The sequence below is a fragment of the Oreochromis aureus genome, linkage group 23, assembly GCF_013358895.1.
Source record: "Oreochromis aureus strain Israel breed Guangdong linkage group 23, ZZ_aureus, whole genome shotgun sequence".
NCBI classification, from domain to species: Eukaryota; Metazoa; Chordata; class Actinopteri; order Cichliformes; family Cichlidae; genus Oreochromis; species Oreochromis aureus.
The window spans coordinates 34,403,053-34,424,557 of NC_052963.1; positions in this window are offsets into that span (position 1 = coordinate 34,403,053).

Genomic DNA, 21,505 nt, shown 5'->3' on the forward strand with positions numbered 1-21,505 from the left:
CCTCTGTCACATCAACCCTCTGCATGTCCTCCTTCACTACATCCACGAATCTTCTCTGAGGTTTTCATCTTTTCCATCTTTTCCTCCTGCATGGCAGCTCCATATTCAACATCCACTGTCCAATATCCGTCCTCTCCACATGTGCAAACCGTCTCACCCTTTTCTTTCTCACTTTGTCTCCAAACAGCTCACCGTGATCTGTCCCTCTGATGTGCTAATTTCAAATTTTGTCCATTCTGGTTCCTCCGACTGAAAATCTTAAGATCTATAGCTCTGCCTTCTCCATAACATTACAGCAGGTCTCACTATCATCTTGTAAACCTTCCCTTTCTTTGCTGCTATGCTTCTGTCACAAATCACGCCTGTCACTCATCTCCACCCACTCCACCCTGCCTGCACTCTCTTCTTCACCTCTCTTGTCCACTGTCTGTCACTTTGGATGGCTGACCCCAAGTATTTATACTCCTCCACCTTGACTATCAATAATACACCTTTCCACCAGTCTGCCTCATATACCCACAGGTGTATTCAGTCTTGCTTCTACTAAATTAAATTCCTTTTCTCTCCACAGCATACCTCCACCTGTCCAGGCTCTCTTCCACATGTTCCCTACTCTCTTGTGGCCTCACGTAGCTGGGTTCAGCTCAACCCAGGAAAGACATTTTGGCAAAAAACAAAACAAAAAAATTTGGAAAACATTAAAGATGGGTTTGCTTTTGTTTTGTTTTCAATCGCTGTCAAGACTGAAGGCAAATCCTTTACTTTAGTGAAAGTAGCAGCACAAAGAAAATTACTCAAGAGATTTTTTTCCACAGCTGACATTCACAGTGGGGAAAACACAGGTGTTAGCAATTACAATAATGACAGCTCTGTTCTGTTTAAGCACCCCAGTATGCAAGTCTGCAGGAGAATAGCCTGACTATTTACGCTTGCATATTTTCAGCTGTAATTTATAAAATGTCTTCTCTTAAAGTTTTATCACATTTTCTAATTTTTTGACTATTTAAAAAAGAAGGTTTTGATTTAAAGAGGGCTAAATGATCATTTTGTCAAATGATTTATAACCCTAGTATTGACCTACGCTTCCAACTGAGGCTGAACTACTGAGTAAATTGCTGATGTGTGGTAAAGTTATCACAAAGGTTAGTTGATATCACTTAATTTCATGTGTTTTTTCATTATAAAAATAAATATATCAAATCTCACAGACATTTAAGCAACTTCACTGTGCAGTAGTTGTGTTCATGTCTGTAAACAGTGCTGCGGCACCCCATCACTCCTCAAATCATGATGGAAATCATTTAAATGTCGAGATAAACGTGGAAGCCAGCTGTAAATCTGTCAGTGTGTAAACAACAATGAATGAAGCCTCTGGTGTCCATAACACTGTTTTTTCTTTAAAGGACCATCAGGAGGGGTAAAGAAGACATTTATTTATTTTTTCTCTAAATGAAAACAGCTGAAGGTTAAACAGTGCTATGGTGCAGGCCATTACCGTGTATTTGAATTAATGGCACTGTAACAGTATCCAAAGGTTGTTCTTAAATCAAATCATCAAAGATTGGCTTTTTAGTAAGACATTCCTTTTTTTCCTGTTTCTGTGCCTACAAAGTTATCACAGCACAGAAAAACCCAACAGAACTTTTGTTCTAATTAAAATGTACCTTTAGAAGATCGCCATTTCATTTGGCTAATTTGGGTTCCTGAATCGTAATATTAGGTCTCTGAGTTGAATAAGGATTTCTGCACTGAGCAAAGACTGTGGATTTTTTTCCCTCTTCATTTATTTGCTCTGAAAGAGATCACTTTACAGCCGGTGCTGAGAGGAGGAATGAATGCAGAGATCAATAACGCTTTCAACGCTTTCATTGTAAGTTGCATGTACAGTTTTAATGAGCATAGGCATGCGAGTATTGTAGTGAGAGAGCGTGGAAAGATACAGACCCTCTTCTTCAATAGCTAATTTTCAGCAAATAAAATGACAAAATATCAACTACTGTAGACAAATAAGTGAGCATTGAAGTTCTTGTTCTTCCTCACCACAACAAATTCATAATACAACATCCAAAAGAGAGAATTTTATGATTAATTTTTGAAAGAATAGTAACCACAAAGAAACTAGGCAAAGAGCTTTTTGTTGGATCAACATACAGAGCAATAATATCAACTTGTTGTGAAAAATTAAAATAGAATAGAATAGCTCTTTATTGTCATTGCACATGTACAACAAAACTGTAGATACAAAATCTGTGATCTGTGTGCAGTCGGGCTTGTTGTCTTGGCTTACATGGAAACTTAAAGGATTTTACTTCACCTGTGCTTTTCAAAGTTAAAATGCTGGCTGTAAAAACAGTTTATTGTCATCAGATTGAGTCGAGAGACCAACAAGCATTAACTACAATTAAGAGACTTACCATATTTTTTTCAAATAGCATGCAGACTAATCCCCCAAGAGGGGATTTATTTGCATCATTTGCTTTCTCTTTGCAGACTCTGTCAATAGCACTCAAATCCTTCGTGAAAATAAAACACCGAACAAAAGAACGCCATCAACAAAACTAATGCAAAACAGAGTAGGTAGTTTTGCAACTTAGCCACAAACCATCCTTTAAATAAAACACATCTGCAGGACAGATTTCTAATTACAGCCTGTTTAACAGTGGATTAAATGAAGTGATATACTGTCTGTGACAGCAGGCTCAAGGCTGCAAGGTGAATCGATACTGCTGGCTGTTGCTGCTGCTGCTTCTCTCACCGTGGAGGAACGGCACCACAGGGGTGCTCTCCCAGAACTTTGACTTCTGAATATCTGCATCACTGTGTAAGTGAACCGCCTTCAGCAGCCCCTGTTGTTTTGAATTCAGCAGCGCACCTGAAAAGCTAGGCGAGTCTCACTTCCGAAGGGCCTAACGTGCAGCAGAAACAGATTGGTCAACAAAGTTCAGTGTTGAGAAGTTTGGAGAAAAACATGGGCTACAAAGAGAAGATGGCTGTTTTCTCTGGGAGAGAAGTGGGGGTCATTTCAGCTTTATTGAATTCTGCTAGTATAATTTATTTTTGCAAAGTTCAATAAGCGCAAGTATAGAGAGAAAGACGTAAGCTGGCAGGGGTACACATTGACACATACCAGTCAATAAAACAGTGGGTGGTGACTACACAGACACAAGGCATTTTGAAAAATGAATGTTATTCTTTGAAGCAGTAGGTCCCAGAACACCATGTAAGTTAGAGTTGCTGAAGCTGCTGTTTGTTTTCAATTTGCGCACCAAAGTCAAAGTCTTATTTTATGCTCCGCTCATGGTGTTATTAATTTATTGATTAAAAGAGGCAGGGTTCTCTGGCCATCTGAATGGGAGTTGGCAGGGACAGGAGTCGAAGTAGATGTGTTTGGCATATGGCTCAGCGTGTCAGCCCGCTTACATCTGCAGTGGGGAAACAAACAGGGACACCGTACAGCTCATATTGAATAAGGGTAGTGAGCTGTCATGGCTCTGGCTCAGTGGCCTCTGAGGGAGGCTGAGTGGCTATTTTTAGGGATATGGTCAGCACAGGGGGAGGGGTATTGAGAACTTCCACTTCATGGTTTTTTATTGACCAATGCCATTAGTGTTTTACCAGGCTGACGGCAGAGACAAGAAATCAATAAAGGTCACACTATTTGTGCAAACTAAAAAGTTACATACAATTTAACTTGCTGGCTTTTATTTTGCTGCTTGTTAACCAGTCTAGACCCTGAGAGGGAGGCAGCCTAGCTTGAGCTGTTCAGCTTGGGAAGTCTTTGAGGCCCGAGGGAGACAAAGGCAGCTCTGGGAGTCATTTTGCATTCTGCGAGCTCTTGTAGACGTACAGTCAAGACAGACATACTCCTACACTCATATACACACACGCCACCCAATTATCCAAATTCAGCATTGTTCTCCAGATTGACTAACTCACTTGCATAATAAGCAAACACTGTCCATGTGAACGCGCACTTTAAAGCGCTGTATGCTATCTTGTTATGAGTTGATGTTGGTGAGCGAATTAGGAACTTGACATCACAAAGTGCGCAACACTTTGCTGTCGAGAGAAAGCTCCTCTCTGCTCGGGCTGGCTTGGTGATTGCAGTTGCGGGTTAATAAGCGGCAAGAGTAAGATGTGTCCCCCGGTGCCTAATTCACCGTTGCATTCTGGTTATGCATTGCAAAGCACGCTTGTTCAGCTGTAAGATGTTTTTCGAGAAAATTAGGGTGAGATGTGATGATGGTGTATCACACTTGAGACAGTTTTATGGACCAGTGACTTAACGGGCTGATGAGATGTGATAAGAGCTGGTTGAACTGCGGAGTTGGGGTGATGCACCTTTCTTTAAAAGCCTTAGGTCCCTGGAATGAAAGTAGCTTAGAGCTGTTTGATATTAATTTGTTATTCCAACAAAGAAGGACATTTAGAATTTTTTCTTTTGTGGTTTTGGTTCTATTGCAATCATTAAAATTAAATTATCTATGTCAAATAGCCATCCATCCATTTTCTTTACTGTTCATCTTACTAGGTTTACACTGGGATCGAGCCTATTTTTGCAGACACTGGGCGAAGGTGGAGTTCTCACACCCAACTAACACAGGGAGAAATACCACACAAATTTAGAAATACAACCTAACATGCATGTTAGTGGACGTCAGGAGGGAACTGGAGAACAGCCACGCACCCACAGGGAGATCATGTAAACTTTCCACCAAAAAGGCCAGCCACAAGGTCGAAGCCAGCAAGTATTTCCTCGCTGCGAGGGGACAGGCCTAACTACTGCGGCACCGTTCTGACTGTGTGTCAAACGAGATCAGGAAAATAAGCTTAAATGCGTAAATAATTGAAACAGTGATATATTTTTTAAGATCTAAAGTAGAGATAAGTGCTACTTCACTACATCTGTTTGCTCTAATAAAACTCCACAACCCGAAATGACAAAATAGTAAAGACTTGCACATGAATTCTACAATCTCGGTGAGCGTACATAATTATCCAACAGAGCCAATTTAAAAAGCAGCCAAAGAGTACACACCAATTTCCTTTTTTCATTTCCAGTTAAGAAAGGCCATGAGTGTAGTCATTAGGAAAAAGAAGGAAATGAGCTGCCTCTTGGAGTTGTGCTTACAGTAACTAGCTGTCTAAATAATAATTACATCAACCTCCCTTAACTCTCTGTAGAATGAGCAATATAATTTTAAAGGGGACCTCAGATTTAAACTGCACCCAGGGGGTGTATTTATTTATATTTCATTCTAATTGTCCCTGCTTAGTTTCCATGTTTTTACTCTGGTTGGTTGGTAGCAGTTCATTTTGGCACTAAACAGATCCAGTTTGTGGTTTCCTCCAGCTGAATTGGAGGAACTGCTTGTACTTTGTCCGTGGAGGAAGTGAAGCAGACTGTTTTCTCCTGCACCAGTCTCTTGCTGTGCATTATATGTGTTGACGGATAAGAGAAGGGACAATCATTGAAAATAATTTTGACATATTGTAGATTAATTTTATCACCCCAAATTGCTTCCCGGAGAATCCTGTCACCCACTGTGACTGCAGTTTTGTTGCAGAGGAGAGAAATAGTCAGCCTGCAGAGCAATCATGTCTCCTAATCTGAGTCACTGCTGTGATCTGAGTAGCCTCAACAGCTACCTCAATTTCAAGATTGCCTGGACTGCTGCTGTTTTAGTATTGATACAATTATCGCTAGAAAAACATCATTAGATCAGCAGATTACATGGTGTTCAAGCTGCTTTTCCACAACCTCGGGTCAGCGGTGTCCATTTCATTTGTACGCAGAACTGTCCATTTTGTAAGCAGATCTGCCCTTCCTATGATGTGTGTATATGATAAGTATATATGCCTCCAAAGAGAAAATCACTGTAATGTTACAAGTAAATCATCGCAATATTGAAACAGGTGAGATGATGCACCGAGGTTTATGTATGAAAGTGTTTCCAAACACCCTTTTTAAAAAAGAAAATACAAATCTGTACCAGAACAGTAGACATTACAGACACTACAAACAACATTTTATAAATCCTTATAAAACTTGGTCATTGTGATTTTAAAGAAGTTTAAAATTATCTATATATCGCTGATTATACTGATTTCAAGGGCATTTTATTTCCACTACAACAAAATATAAGAAATGATCGCCGACTCCAGTTTCCAGTTCCAGTTTATACTTGCACATTATAACCACAAGGTGGCAGTCGTGGTCCACTGTGTGCTCCCCTCTGATCCCAGTCATGTGAGGACACCCATGTCTAAATAATGACTAACCTATGATAAATTATTGCTAGTTCCCCTAAAGCAGTGTTAGGAAAGCCAAAAAAGCAAATCTTAGTAGCTGGCTCTGTATTTTGGCGTCCTTGGTTAGCTGATTACTTCTCTGCTTTGGCACACTCCGTGCAGAGGAGGCTTTTGCATTTCTGTCAGGGAGCTTCTATTTGGTGACAGTACTCGGCAACATATTTTGAGGGATATACTGTAACTGCCGAGCCGATGTTGAGGGCTTCGAGTCAGTCAGTTTCAATTTATTGGTAGGCCTATAGCTAACAACATTAAAACTGATAAGACATGTTTGAAAAGATTCTGCAACATTCTCAAAGTGAACTAAGCTGCAACAAAGGTTTCTTCGGACTACTAAAAGGGTGCAACCACGTGGAAGGATAATAGCAGTTAATGTTGTTTCATTTTTATAACTTTTACAGGTGTTTTTGTGCAAACTGATAAAAGGCTGCTTCAGAGCAACTGAAAGGCGTTTAGGTTTCAGTGAGACAGGTTTTAAAAAAAAGTGACCCAAAAACTCATTAACTGACTGTATGGCTTTTCAGCTTTTAGTGTCTTTGTTCAGTCACATTGTTCAGCAATGTTCGACACTATATTCCTTGATGATTGACACACAATTAAAGTAGAATTAAAGCAGCTCTGCTTTGAGTTGCAAAACAGAAAATTTCAGACCTTTGGTGGAATGGTACTGAAGTCCTCTTCAAGTATAAATATGTGGTACTTTCAATTACTTAATAAAGCTGCATTATGTGTTTCATTAGTTTAATAAAACAACTTTATATGTTGAAAAATAGTAAAATATCTTCACATTTACATTCATATATTTATGGCACTGCAATCATTTTAGTAAATAGTGTCCAGTCACTGAGCCCAAGATATTGCTTCTGTACTTTTATGTAAAAATTCAGAAAACATTGTCATCAAAGAACAGTTTTAATAGACAAAATTAACATATATTCTAATCCCTAATTTAATAATAATAATTTAATTCATGCTACTGATGTGTGGGTAAAGTGTATTCACTTGCACAAAGATATAGATTTAGTTTAGTGAACATAAAGTCAGGTGTTTAACGCTCCCTTTAATTAAAAAGATGTTAACACAACTTGAAATATACATTGATGCCAATAAATAATAGCATTATTGTTATTAATAATGGAACTATAATGAAAGAAGAAGATTGTCAAAATGTCAAAATGAATCTGCATTTACAGACAGAGTACCTGGAAATTTAGCAGCTGAAGTGTTCAACCTGTGTGACCTCACGCTGTGGTGAACAGTGGGATAGATTTTGTGTTAGACATGTCGAGTGCATTTGACCTTACTAACAGGGAGAAAACAACAAGAGCCGAAAAGGATCGCATCGGAGCATTGTCTCTTATTTTCTCTTTGTTTGGCAGCCCTCTCTGCTGATGTACACACTTCTGTTGTTTGCTATGACACAAGATGAATCTGCTTTCACTGCAAGTTTATTATTTCAGGATACACTGTGTTTTATTGAGCTTGTGCTGTCATCATTTACCAAGAAAGCAATACATATCATCACCAAATCTGACTTTGTCTGATTTACAGATGGCTTTGTGACATTCATATAGCCTCTAACTTTGGAAAGTCTCTGTACGTATTACTGCTGCAAACACATGATATGTTGTGTATTTAAGAGTCTTTTTATTTTTAGAATGATGATGGATCATCTTGTATTTAGTTATTCAACATGAAAATATGTTTCCAGCGTTTTGTCGATTAAGTAACTGTTTTTCACATTGAGAAGGCAAAATATGAGGAACACTTATCAGGAACTTGCTAAAATAACTGACGTGGAGGGTGTTATTGTGTCATTGTAAGTGGGTGTGGTTCCTTTAACCCTGTGAAGACTTTCCATCATGCTTTTCATATTGTAATAGGAAAAAAATACTGGGAATAGACAAAAATATAGATTTCTCATGATCACTGGGAATTCTTAAGAATGTGATGCAGCACTTGGGAAATTCATGTTTATTTTAATTTCTTAAGTGCAAATGAGATCAAGAAGGACAAAAGAAATGCAATAACCTCTCAACATCAAGACCTTATTTCGGTGAACCACTGTGGGGCCCCCTGATGGTGACCCGCACTCAGACCTCTCTGCTGGACCCGCTGACCATGTTTCCAGTATCTTCCCAATTCACAAGTCTGACCAGACTGCCTGAGCATAAATAAATCAGCCACACAGACCACTGTTTTTTAACCACATGAGGTAAAAAAAAAAAAAAAAAAGAAAAGAAAAGCAAGAGGCATAAATAACATTTCTGGGAAGCTCAGGTTGTTTGGCTCTTACACTTAACTCCAAATAACCAAGTCTTAAACACATTTTCTACATTTTTTATTTAAAAAAAAATCACACTTGGAACAGGTTGAGCTGAACTGACTTGCAGTGTGTAAATATGGCTATAAAGATCTTGATCTTGATGTTTAATGCCTTTAGGAATATTACAGGAACATCAAACAGTTTTTGCTGTCCAGCCATCTTTTATTCAGATTTATCCTCCTCGGGTTCATGGAGCTTATCTGAGCGTATATTAGCAGGCACTGGGACAAACTGTCCTCACAGGCAATTCCATTTACTCCCATTTTTCATACCCATGGGTAATTTTGTGTTTTACATTTCAGACCTGCATCTCTTAAGCTTGTGGGAGGAAACGGGAGCAACTAGAAAAAAATGCAGACAAGATGGAACATGCCCTAAAGTGCTGCTGCTGTGTTGGAAGTTAACCATCATTAACCATTTTTTCCTTTGTAAAAATGTCTTCTTTATAGTAAAAGAATATTGTAATCCAGACAAATCCTCCTATGATGTGAGTGTTGTCGGAGCAGCACTGACATGAAAGGAAATTTAACAAAAGTCAAAGCATGCTCTGTGAAACAGTTACAGTGAGGCAGAGTTTTCCAATCATCTGTTTTCATCTGGTTTTGTGCTGGAGCTCTCTGTACTTAAGTAAATGGTAGTGAGCTTGTATGGGCAGCACACAGAAAAGATTAAACTTTTTCTAACTTTGCTGATATATGACTGAGGTATGTTAACAGAGTTTATTGTGATGAGACACGTTTCTAAGGATATATAAGTGGCATCACAAATACAGCACAAAAGATGAAACTCCTGATGCCAGGAACAGTCACGTATGTATGAGTATGGCTCCATGAAACACATCGTACTATCATATTATACTCGTGGTACTCCCTCTGGATCTTAATTTGCCCACCAAGCGGATCCATATTTTGTCCAAACACTCACATTCCTGACGATGATAGCTGGAGCAGCTCCAGCACTAAGCCCTGTCGTCTCCTCCACAGTACCTCCAGGATACAAGTCAACACCATCAGCTGGCGGAAATTCTCCGCTCCCAAAAGCAAACACTCACAAAACTTGGCATAACAAAGCTTTGAAAACAAAAAGCATTCATTTCACATTTACACAAAAGTCAATGAGCAAACAATACCCCCTTTACTTGTATATATACTAAATTATTACGTGCTTCAAAGGGAAACTTAAGAAGACTAAATTCCTGCTTCATGATCATGTTAAGTTTTAAGAAGGAACAATAGAAAATATTCCAAGTAGAAGCACCACAGTGTTTTGTATTTGCACAGCTCAAGACCCTGCAGGGGGAAATTAAAAGCACAAGTCTACCAGAAATAACAGATTTTTATTTGACAGCGTGTTTGTGCCGATCCAAAGGATACTGAAAAATAATACTCCAGCCAAAACATGTTTACCTGGCTGTTATCTGGAAAGCCATACAGCTGTAGGAGCTCCCTGTCACCATGTTCAGCTGTTTCTTTTATCAGTTTGAATGAATTCCTCCTCAATGCTTGAAAATGATGAAAAATATATTTTTATTTTATTATATTTTACTGTTGCTTCCTCTTCATTTGATGGTTTTACCAACATAACCCAATGCCAGTAAGAAAATGCATAAAATTCTCCAAGCTGGAAATCCCAGTCACTCATGCACACATGTTCACAGGAAAAGAATTAAGTGGAAAGTACTGCTGTTTACAGAGGTTTTTCCATTTACTGTGAATATAACTCCTTCATTCTGAGCCTGTATGAGGAGGCTTATGAGTGACAAAGCAAGGTCATTCAGTAATTCCACGTTATGTCAGAAATATTCAGTGTGGGAATGTGTAGGATTTTGAGTTATTACATGACTCTGGATGTGTATCCACGATATCACACAGGTGGGTGAGGTGTGCAGAATGAGTACAGACATTTGGCTTTCAGCTCAACATGTAAATTTAAATTCATTGTGCACCACTCAGTTTTGAGCACGAGGGCCACACTCGGAGGTGATGGAGCTTCTGCTCATCCAATTCAGGGCCGGGGAGCGGAGGAGGTGGAACCTATTCCAGCTGTGATAGGGCAACTGTTCATGTTCACATTCACACCTGTGGTCAATTTAGAATCAGCAATTATTCTAATCCCACTAATTGAATGTCTTTGGACTGTAGGAAGTGTACCTGGAGAGAACTGAAGCAGACATGGAAAGAACATGCAAAGATTCAAACCCAGGACTTTCTTTTTTTTTTTTTTTTTTTTTTTTTGTCTGTCCCATTTGGTTCTTAAGCCGTCAGAATTGTTGTCTGAAGACCAACAAGGATACCAAATGGATTTATTTTGCCAAATGGATCATCATGGCATTGCCGTATTGGTCCATTTGATCAAACTTTGTTGTTATTATTTATTTTATTTTCAGTTGTTACAGATGGGACAGACATGACTGGGGGATAGGAAAGGGAGAAAGAAAGAGAGGAAGGAAAAGAAAAACAGAAGGGAAAAGGGACAGTGAGAAAGGGCACTTACAAAGACAAAGAGAAAGAAAAAAAAAAAAAAAATCTCCTGGATCACCTGTTGAGAGAAAAAGAAGAGAAGACAAGCAAAAAAAACCAAACAAAAACAAAGCAACATACTAAACACAACACCATCACGTTAATCTAGCTGAGTGTGAACAGCAGTAAATACTAAATATTGAAAGTTGTTGTGCAGCACGCAGGACAGACAGCGCACAATGTGCTTTGAAGTAGCAGCTAAGAAAGGTGTAGTTTATGTCTCACGAACAGTGAACACCCGTGTGCACACCTGTGTGGATCAACGCTTGTATACAAAAAGTTTTCCCATGTAACGGTCTGCTAGAGGGTGTGGAGGCCCATAGCCCCGTCCCCAGGGCATGAAGCAGGCATGGAGGAGATCCAGGCTCCAGACATCCAGAGGACCCAGAGTGCGAGAGCCCAAGGAGTACCACCGGAGGGGCATCCGTGCCACCTTCCTGGGAAGGGCTGAGGAGATCCCCAGACGAGGGGTCACCCAGTAGCCACGGAGCAGAAGCCAGAGGGGCTGCACCGGCGTGCCCGCCCGCTCTGCCGGCAGCCAGCTGTGCCAGAGTGAACCGAGTTGCAGGCCCCGAGGCCGGAGGCCCGAGGCCCCTTTGCCCCGGAAGAGGCCTGACCGAGCGACAGGCATCGGGCCCCGCCAAGTAGCCACGGGGTGAGCGGTGCATACCTGAGCGCCCAGCCCGGACACCAAGAACCACCAATGCACCAACCCCTGAGGGCATCAGTTACCAGCAGGGAGTGTGGTGAGGGGAGATAGGCCTCCACACTTGGAGGGCCTGGGAGTACCCAGGAGGTGGAGTCTAAGACCCGACCTGACATATAGACACAGACAAACAGGCACACACAGACATAAACATGCTTTCCCACCCTCATGCACACATATACAAACACTCAGCACTCACCCAACGTAGGGATAGACATACATAGACATGTACACACAATCATACTCCCCAAACATACTCTATGCCCTGGGTCCAGGTACCCTCGCCCCCAGAGGGGAAACGGCACCAGACCCAAGAGATGCGACCCTTTCCCCGGGGTGGAGGCAAGCAGACCGCCCCAGGCTCCGCAGCAGCAGGGATGCCAATCGGACAGCCAACACCTCCTCCCAGCCCCCCCCGATGGCTAGTAGAGAACGGGGTGTGTGAAGACCCCATACCTCCCTCCTCCCGCTCATGTGTAGTGTTGCTGCGTGTTGTTCTAAAGTGCATTTAAAACAAGGGAGGGCATGGTGCTGCTGCCAGAGAGCAGCAGGTGTTAGCACGGCCCTCCCGAGAACCCTCAATGTCTACATGGATTTAAAATTGAGAGGTGGGCACCGGCGCCAGAGGTAGGGTTGAATACACAGACCGTCCTCTGGGCGCCGTTAACGTGATCACCCTCAAGGCCCTATATATATATATATATATATATATATATATATATATATATGTGTGTGTGTGTGAGAGTGTGAATAATGTGGATGTCTAAGTTGTGAAATAAAATTGAGGCACAGGTGGCCAGAAGGGGACAGAGGGGGGGGAATGCCTCCCCTGCACCCTGGTGACCCGCACCCCAAGGCCCTACCTGTGTGGGTGGGTGTGGTGGAGCGGGAAGAGGGAGGCAGCCGGGATGGGAGGAAAAGAAGGAGGGCAAGATGCCCCTCCTTAGGGCCAGCTCCCGGCTGACCCCAGTAGGCACCCCGTCCCCTAGTACCCACCAAGGCAAGGGAGCCCAGGCCCATCCCGATCGGGGCCCACGGCAGCAGCACCGCTAAGCCCCACAGGACCTGGGGAAGCCCACCCCACCCCACCGCAGAGAGAAACTATACCCACCCCAACATTCAATCATCTCCAGACTACACAAGACAACAGACACCCAGGTTAGGTTTATTCTCCACCTCTCCTGTGTCTCTCCCCACCTGCAGAGTGGACTTCTGCAAGGATGGAACAACCTCCTGCCAGTTGAAGAGTCCCCAGTTAGGTCGATGCACCAGAGGCACCCTGCGCCAGGGCTGAGCCCCGTGCACCCACCGGCCCACAACCTCGGCGACACACCGGCGAGGACCGAAGCCCCAAGGCCCAGCCAGAGCCCCATCACGGAGACGGCACCCCAAACCCCAAGCCCCCGCCTGCCCCGGATCCACTCAGGGGCAGCCAGGCTACCAGGCCAGTAACCTCGTCCGCCAGTACAGATCATCCCCAGCCCCGCTGCACGCAGCCACGAGGAGAACACCCTCTAAGAGCGACCAGAGCCACTCACCAGGTTATGACCACAACCCCCCGGGTTGTGCCCTCCAGGGATAACGTCTCTAGGGGTTCTCCTGGCGCCCTAAGCCCATCCCAACCTCCACATCAACCACAATAGCGAAGGCAGGACCAAACCATGACCCCCCACCCCCACTAGGTGATGAAGCCGATCAAAGGAGCCCAAAGGGATTGAGCAAATGTGGTGGCAGAGGCTGTATCAAGACTAATGTGATCTATTAGATGGTTTTATATTGATTAGAATTAAGATTATTTTTATTTTTCCAGTTAAGGAGGACCGTTTTCTTGGCAATGCATAGGGCTGTAAAAACAATGTGGGCTGTGTTTATTTCTGCAGTGACCTCATCCAAGTTGCTCAGCAAGCACACTAAAGGGGAGGCTGGAATGTTACATTTCAGACACTTTGATAAGTCTTCACAAATCTCACGCCAAAACTTCTGCACTGGTGGACAGAACCAAAGGGCGTGGATGTAATTGTCTGGTGTATTGCCTTGACAGTGTGAGCAGTTGTTGGAAGATGTAAAGCCCATCTTGAACATCCGATGACCTGTATAGTGCACTCTATGTAGTATTTTGTATTGTATTAATTGCAGACTGGGATTTTTAATCAATTTAAAGGTTTTTAAGCATACCTGAGACCAGAAGTTTTGGTCTAAGCTTACTGATAAATCTGCTTCCCACTTTGCAATAGGAAGGATATTGATTCATCTATTTTAGAAAGTGTTCTGTATATTTTAGATAATAATTTGGGGGATTTAAGAGTAAGAAAGTGTACTGCACTTGGTGGTGTTTGTAATTCAGCTTGACTGAGGTTAAATCTCTTTTTACTATGGATTTAATTTGTTGATATTCTAAAAATCTTTTCTTGTTGATCCCATATTGTGTAACTAGTCTGTCAAATGGAATAAATTCTGTTCCCTCTAATATATGTTCTAAGTATTTAATTCCTTTACAACTCCATTCTGGAAAATTAATCATATTATTGTTTTGTAATATGTCAGGGTTATTCCAGATAGGTGTACGTTTGCATGGGATTAATGAGGACGCTGTCATTTTAGAAACTCCCACCATGCTGTCAGAGAAGAGCTGATGTTGATGCTTTTAAAGCATTCATGTCTTTTGATGTTTGAGCTGATAAATAGTAGGTCTGAAATTTCTAGATTATTACATAGTGCCTGTTCTACATCTAGCCAGGGCTCATCTAAGAAGCTGTGTTTAAACCATCTAGAGATGAACTGAAGCCTGTTGGCTAAAAAATAGTGATTAAAGTTAGGCAGATCTAATCCTCCTTTATCCTTGGTCCTTTGTAATGTTTTTTAAGCTGATACGTGGGGGTTTGTCTTTCCAAAGGAATTTAGAAATACATGAGTCTAGAGATCTGAACCAATCTTGTGATGGCTTATTTGGGATCATTGAAAACAAATAGTTTATTTTGGCAAGACCATCATTTTTATAGCGGCAACCCTTCCCATGAGTGATATGGGTAAAGATTTCCATCTAGCCAGATCGCTTTCTACTGTCTTTAAAAGCGGGATGTGGTTTAATTTAGTTAATTCTGAAAGCTTAGGAGAGACATTAATACCTAAATATTTTATATTTCCAGATTGCAGTGGTGTAGGAGAAGAATTATGGAAGGAGCAATTAATCGGAAGAACTGTAGATTTTGACCAGTTGATTGAATAATCTGAGACTCTTGAAAAGAATTTATCAATTCAATCACCCCAGAGATATTGGTTTGTGAGTTTTGGAGAAAAAGTAACACATCATCTGCATAAAGGCTGATTTTATGTTCTACATTCTTGCATTTTATGCCCTTAATTACTGAATTCTGTCTAATTGCTGCTGCTAGTGGCTCAATAAAAATTGCAAACAGTGAAGGGGAGAGTGGGCATCCCTGCCTGGTGCCCCTCAGGAGACAGAAGCTGGAGGATGTTTGATCATTTGTTCTGACACAAGCTGTTGGGGAATTATATAATATTTTTAACCAGTTTATGAAAGAGGTTCCAAAACCAAATTTGTGTAAAGTTGCAAATAGAAATTTCCAGTTAACTCTGTCAAATGCTTTTTCTGCATCAAGAGACAATATTATGGTTTCAATGTTTTTGCTGCATGAGTAGTCTGTTAAATTAAGTAATCTACGTGTATTTGTTGATGAGTGCCTACCTTTTATGAAGCCAGTTTGGTCAGGATGAATTAAGAGGGGGGTTATTTTCTCTAATCTCTTTGAGAGAGCTTTGCAGATTATTTTAAGGTCTACATTTATAAGGGATATTGGACGATAGCTTGAGGGATATACAGGGTCTTTGCCTGGTTTTAGTAAGAGACTGATATTTGCAGAGTTCATATTTGGTGGTAGTCTGCCATTTTCTTTGATTTCCTGCAACATTCTGTGAAAAACTGGTGCTAGAATCGTCCAGAATTCTTTGTAGAATTTTGCAGGAATAGAATCCTGCAAACCCAGGACTTTCTTACTGTCAGGTGACACTGCTAACCACTAGCGAAATTGAACTTAAATATGCCATAGTGTGGTGATCACATTCATATCGATTATTATTTTTTAAGAAATGTTAAGCAGCATGTTACAAAGTAGTTTGAATTTGTTTTCTATGTAGCTTCTGCACCTTAACGACTTGCCGGAGAAGCTCTGCTGTAGCTCAACTTCTTAGAAGTACTCTAGTTCCAGTTTCTGACATTCAAAGTGCCAAATCCATCTGTTAACGCACATTTAAACAGAACCTCATCTACCATTGGTCATACACATAGGTAGGTTGGTGCATCAGACTCATTCTGGGGTAAAGTATTTTGCCAAAGGATGCTTTGAATTCCAGACTTGAGGAATCCGGGAATGAAACAAACAGCTCCTGCCTCGCATTTCCCATCTGCGAGCCTGGGTACTGTATAACAGCTCAATCATGCATATTCTTCCAGTATGTGATCTTCATTAGTGGATTTTTTTTTTCAGGGAAACTGAAAGTTTTTTCTTGGATGTTTATCTCTAATTATGCTTCTCACTTGGGAGGTCAGTGTGACAGATCCTGTCAGCCTGGCATTTACAGTAATGATTGGCATTTGGTCTTCTCGGTCCATATATCTCAGTACTGTGTTATTCACAGACTCATTACCATATTTTTCCCTGCGGCTTTCAATTAGGAATATGTTGTCGCCTGACCCTTTTTTTTCAGATTTCCTGGAATGGGAAACAAAAGAAGAGTGAAGCATTCAAATGGTGAATTAACAGCACTCTGTGAAATGTCATAAACTCATCAGTATTTGGCAGTTCATTCATCATACAAGGTTAGACACAGGGTTTACGTTGTCAATTCATGATCTTTTCCTAACACAGTACAAGCATAAGTGAAAACAAAAGTAAACTGCAGGAGACTCGTACTCTAATCTGCTGGCTGAAAATCGAGCTTTGGGGCCGACTAAAAGCCCTCTGATGACACAGACTGAGTAACTACAGTTAAACTGAAAACGATACTCAAATGCTTGCTCGGGTTATTTCAGACAGCAGGAACGAAAGCCATACATGAAGGTTTACTCAGAGGATTTGATTCATCTGTTACTCTCTGAGGATGCTGATGCCAACATGAAACTGCAGACGCAGGGAGACCCTACTTTAATTGTTTTCTACTGCACATTACTTATTCTGCGTTGGATTTTTTTCTATATCAACTTGTAGGTTAATTAGTGTTTTTGCCCTTTGGAACCATCCTTATTCAGATAACAAAGCAATAATGATTATGTAACACGTCTTTTATGAAATCCCAATAGACTGCTCCCTGAAAGTCTCTGACTTTGTGCTGTGTCAGACAGCTAGTTTATCTTACCCATCAAAGGCAGCACACTGACTTGGCTGTGTTTTAAAGGCTTGTACACTTATAGTCACTGTTGCTGCAGCTTTATAAGAGCCTGTTCTTCTACCTACTCAGGCTCTGCCTTCCTCTGATGTCCGTGGTTGCTTTGTTTCTTTAATTATTAGTTGCTTCTTTAGTTATTTGGCATGCTCCCTTTATGTTCTCATGTGCCAGCTCGTATGTTTCCCACTGCTGAAAGCTTTTGTTCCCAACAGCATATCAGAGGCAAACAACCTTATTGCCATCTGTAAATGCAATAGCTGATATCAGTAACTGATAAAATGATAATTACTGGGGTTGACTTCATTTGAACTTTTGCATAGTGGTAGTTTAGAGAAAACATGACGGTGAGAGTTTGGTGAAATATATCAAATAGTTTGATAGTTTGATTTTCGATTTTTGATTTTTGATGGATTGTCATTTGAAAGTTGCCTTTCTAAGGTAAAATTGGTATTGGTAATGGCCCTGTATTTGAGTCCTCCCCCCTGCTGCACCTGAACCAGCAGTCTGACACCACAATTCATTCATAAAGTAGCTTTGAAATCTCATAACGGAGCGGATTAATTTGCAGAAATTTATATTTTTATAAGCACTGAATTCCTAGTTAGATGTTAACTAGTAACAGTCACAGTTACATAACAGTAACTCAGTAAAACATTTCTGCTATGGTTTTGAGAGTGCCATCATTTGTTAATGCTAGCTGATATTAGATCAGATTATAAATGATTAAATTGGGGAATTTTTCTGTAAATCTCAGGAATCATTTTTATCCAGTAACTTCAGAATAATGAAGTCTTTCTAAAATGTGAGGTTCTTGAATCCAATCAGAACATTAATATTCTTATTGAATAATTACTGAAAACGAAAATTAAAATAGCTGAAAATAGTTCCAAACTATAGAATAGAATAGAATAGAATAGAATAGAATAGAATAGAATAGAACGCCTTTTACTGTCAGAGCATCTCCTACTCAGTGCAGACATGTGGGAAAAGAAAAGGGGAGGGGAGGTGGGGGGGGGCACAGTTCTGCGGCAGTATATGCACATGAATAGTCCCAATTCAAAAAATATAAAATATACAAATATCTGTTGAGGGAAGTCCTTGGATTGGGGGGTGAAACTGTATTGTCAGTGCATGTGTGAGTTCAGGGTGGTTGTGGCTTTTTGGAAGAAAGTTAACCAAAGTAAGTTATTTATTTGATAAAAACTAACTAACTCCACTTTCTGTTTCCTACATTTGTCAGGTTAGAGCTAAATAATTACATTTAGAAATCAAATGTAAAATGACGGTCCTAGCTTTGACTAATGAATATTGAAGCTGGGCAAATGATATAAGAGAGTGGCCCAATCTGATTCAAAGGACTCTTTTCTGTCCTCGCATTTTTAAGATGAACATGATGCTCCACACTGACACATGTTCATGTTCCTGGGTCCACTGGATTTAAATGGAGAGTCTGCTCTTTATTTACACGCTGCCATGGTTACACATGCTGTTGGAGCTCCACTAATGGAGCCTTGGTTTCTCTACTCATGCAGGTACTTAACTCAGGGTGAACATACTCAGAGTTGATTGAACTCTGACCAGCTGTTCGCTACTTTGAAGCCTGAGAGTTGTGGATTTTAGAGTTAATCAACTCAGAGTTGTGGATTTTAGAGTTAATCGAGCATGCTTTTGGAATAGGCCCGGGTCAATGGGCACAACCCACATCCTCAACTGTGCACTCAGCCCACAAATGATTTTTCCTTACAAATGTGGGGCCATTTATTGGCAACTCAACAAGCTTCCCAGTGGTTTAAGATTTCCGAGAAGCATTGCTACAACAGAGAAATAATCAGCCAAATAAATTTTCTTACTTTCTGGGCTGAGTTTAGCACCTAAAGGTCCAAAACTCATCCATAATAAGAGTGGCTGCAGAGGAAGAGCAGCCATCTAGTGACTGGAAGGTTATAAAGTATAATAATTGGAAGGTTTATAGTTTGATCCCCAGCTGCTTCAGTCTACATGCCAGAGTATCCCTGGGCAAGATACGAACACTAAGATGCTCTCCAGTGCATTCTTTAGAATATGAATGTGTGTGAATGTTTTAATGGAAAGCACTTTGGTGTATAAAAAAGCGTGAGTATGGGTGAATGAGGCATATTGTATAAAGAGCTTTGTTGTGCTGGTAGAAGAAAAAAACAGTATGTAAGTCCATATCAAACTCTTATCAATATCAGTCCATTTAACACGACAGAAGTACCCCAAAAGTCACCTGTGTATACAAGAATAACAGCACAATGATTTTCAGTCAGTGCCTTTTTTTGTTCTTGTACTTTTTCTTTAAAATATATTGGAAAACACTGAACTAACCAATTTTGTATTTTTCTTATTCTACCAGTTTTGAAAATTTATCGTGGCCTCGTTCTAACTGTAAAATTCAGTTTTTATAATTTTTTTTGGTCTGGTTTTTTGGTGAAAACTAAATTACAGCCTTAAACACATCAGGCAGAAAATAAAGCCACAGTGCAAACTGTTTCCACGCAATTACATTTTCATTCAAAACTTTTCAAATGCAATCATGTTTTAAACATCCTTTCCACCCTGTCTAGTAATTTAATTTCATTAACCAGTCAAATTTATGTTCTAGCTTGGAGCATTGTCTTTGATTTTTTAAAAACCTGTTGTTTATTTCTCTTCTAAAGTGTCTTGCAGTTGAACTTTTGTTTCCTGGGATGCTGGATGCAAGCTAATTCACTGCTGTAATGAATAAAGGCAGAAGAAAATTATGTCAAAACTTTACTTTAAGACTGGAAGCTTTTAGGGAATAATACCTTTAAAAATTAAAATCAGCCTACTGAAGGAATTAGTTTTGTATTTATGAGTCTAATTAAAAAAAGAACACAAGTACACATGTGATTGTTGGGTTTTTCTCTGTATGTATTATTGTAGGGTCTACCTTACAATATAAAGCACCTTGAGGAGATTGTTGATGTAATTTGGTGCTATATAAATAATGGTATAAACTGTATAAATAAAACTGAATTGAAAAGTAAACTCCGAATGGTAGAAATCTTCCAAATTTGAAACTGGTAAGCAAAACGATCTAAAATATGCTTATTTATGTTTTTAATCATGCAGGTCATGGTCATTATGAGTGCATGGATAAAGAAAAAAGACAAGTGAAGTTCTCAGTTTATGAAGAATACTGAGATTGGCTTGTTGGAGGTTGTCCTTCGACAGGACACCCCCACTGGGGGCTTAAAATACTTGGGACTCTATTGTTTGTTTGAGAACCCAAGAGGCATATTGGATGTTAAATGGGCTGGTTCTTAGATAACTCTTTTCTACTCAATTTGAGCACTAGAAGCACTTTATACAACATATCTCATTCACACATCCATACAAACACTTTTACATCTAAATTCTATAAAACATTCAAGCACACATTCACACTCTGATGGATTCATTTGGGAGAAACTCAGGATTTAGTGTCGGGCAAGTGACTCATACTGGAGCAGCCAGGGATCAAACAACCTTCTGAGCCACAGTCAGCCATATCAGAGGGAAATGTCTGCAGGTGTTCAGCTCTAACAAGTGTACCAGTCATTCAGCTGTTGTGGTAATGGGTGGAAAAAAAGGAGAGGATGCTATCAACTCCTAATGCTGAAAGTCTAACTGTATCCAACTATATGAAAATCCACTAAAAATGCAACATCTATTACCTGCAAACAAATGCAACTTCAAGGACAAGCTCTGTGTAAAAGTACAAGCTTGTGACTTTGAACATTGATTGCTGCACTGGCTAATTCTGGTTTGGTGTCAGATGCCAGTACATGAAAACATAGAGGGCTGTATGTGCAGAGGTATACTGAAATAATTTTAAAGAAACTGTATATGGTGGGGTGTGGTTGTAGCTCAGCTGCAGAAGGATGTGAAGAGTGAAGAGTTCAGGTGGCAGTGCTAGGAGCGTCCAGCAGGCACAGCTGGTCCATATTTTGTAATTCTGTCTCTCTTATTTATGCGGTACTGTGCTGTGACCAAAGAGGAGCAGTATGGTGAACAGCAGGCAACGCTGCGACGCCCGAAACATTACATTGTACAGTGTGAAGTAATAAAAGAAATACATAACTCAGAACAAGGTGCAGGAGTGTGTGTGCTGGGACACATCTGTGGCCACAGAAAATTTTATTTAGAAGATTTAAAGGTAGAACTTTCTATTACAGCTTGGTAATAAATAGATAAGGTAACAAGGGGGAAATAAGA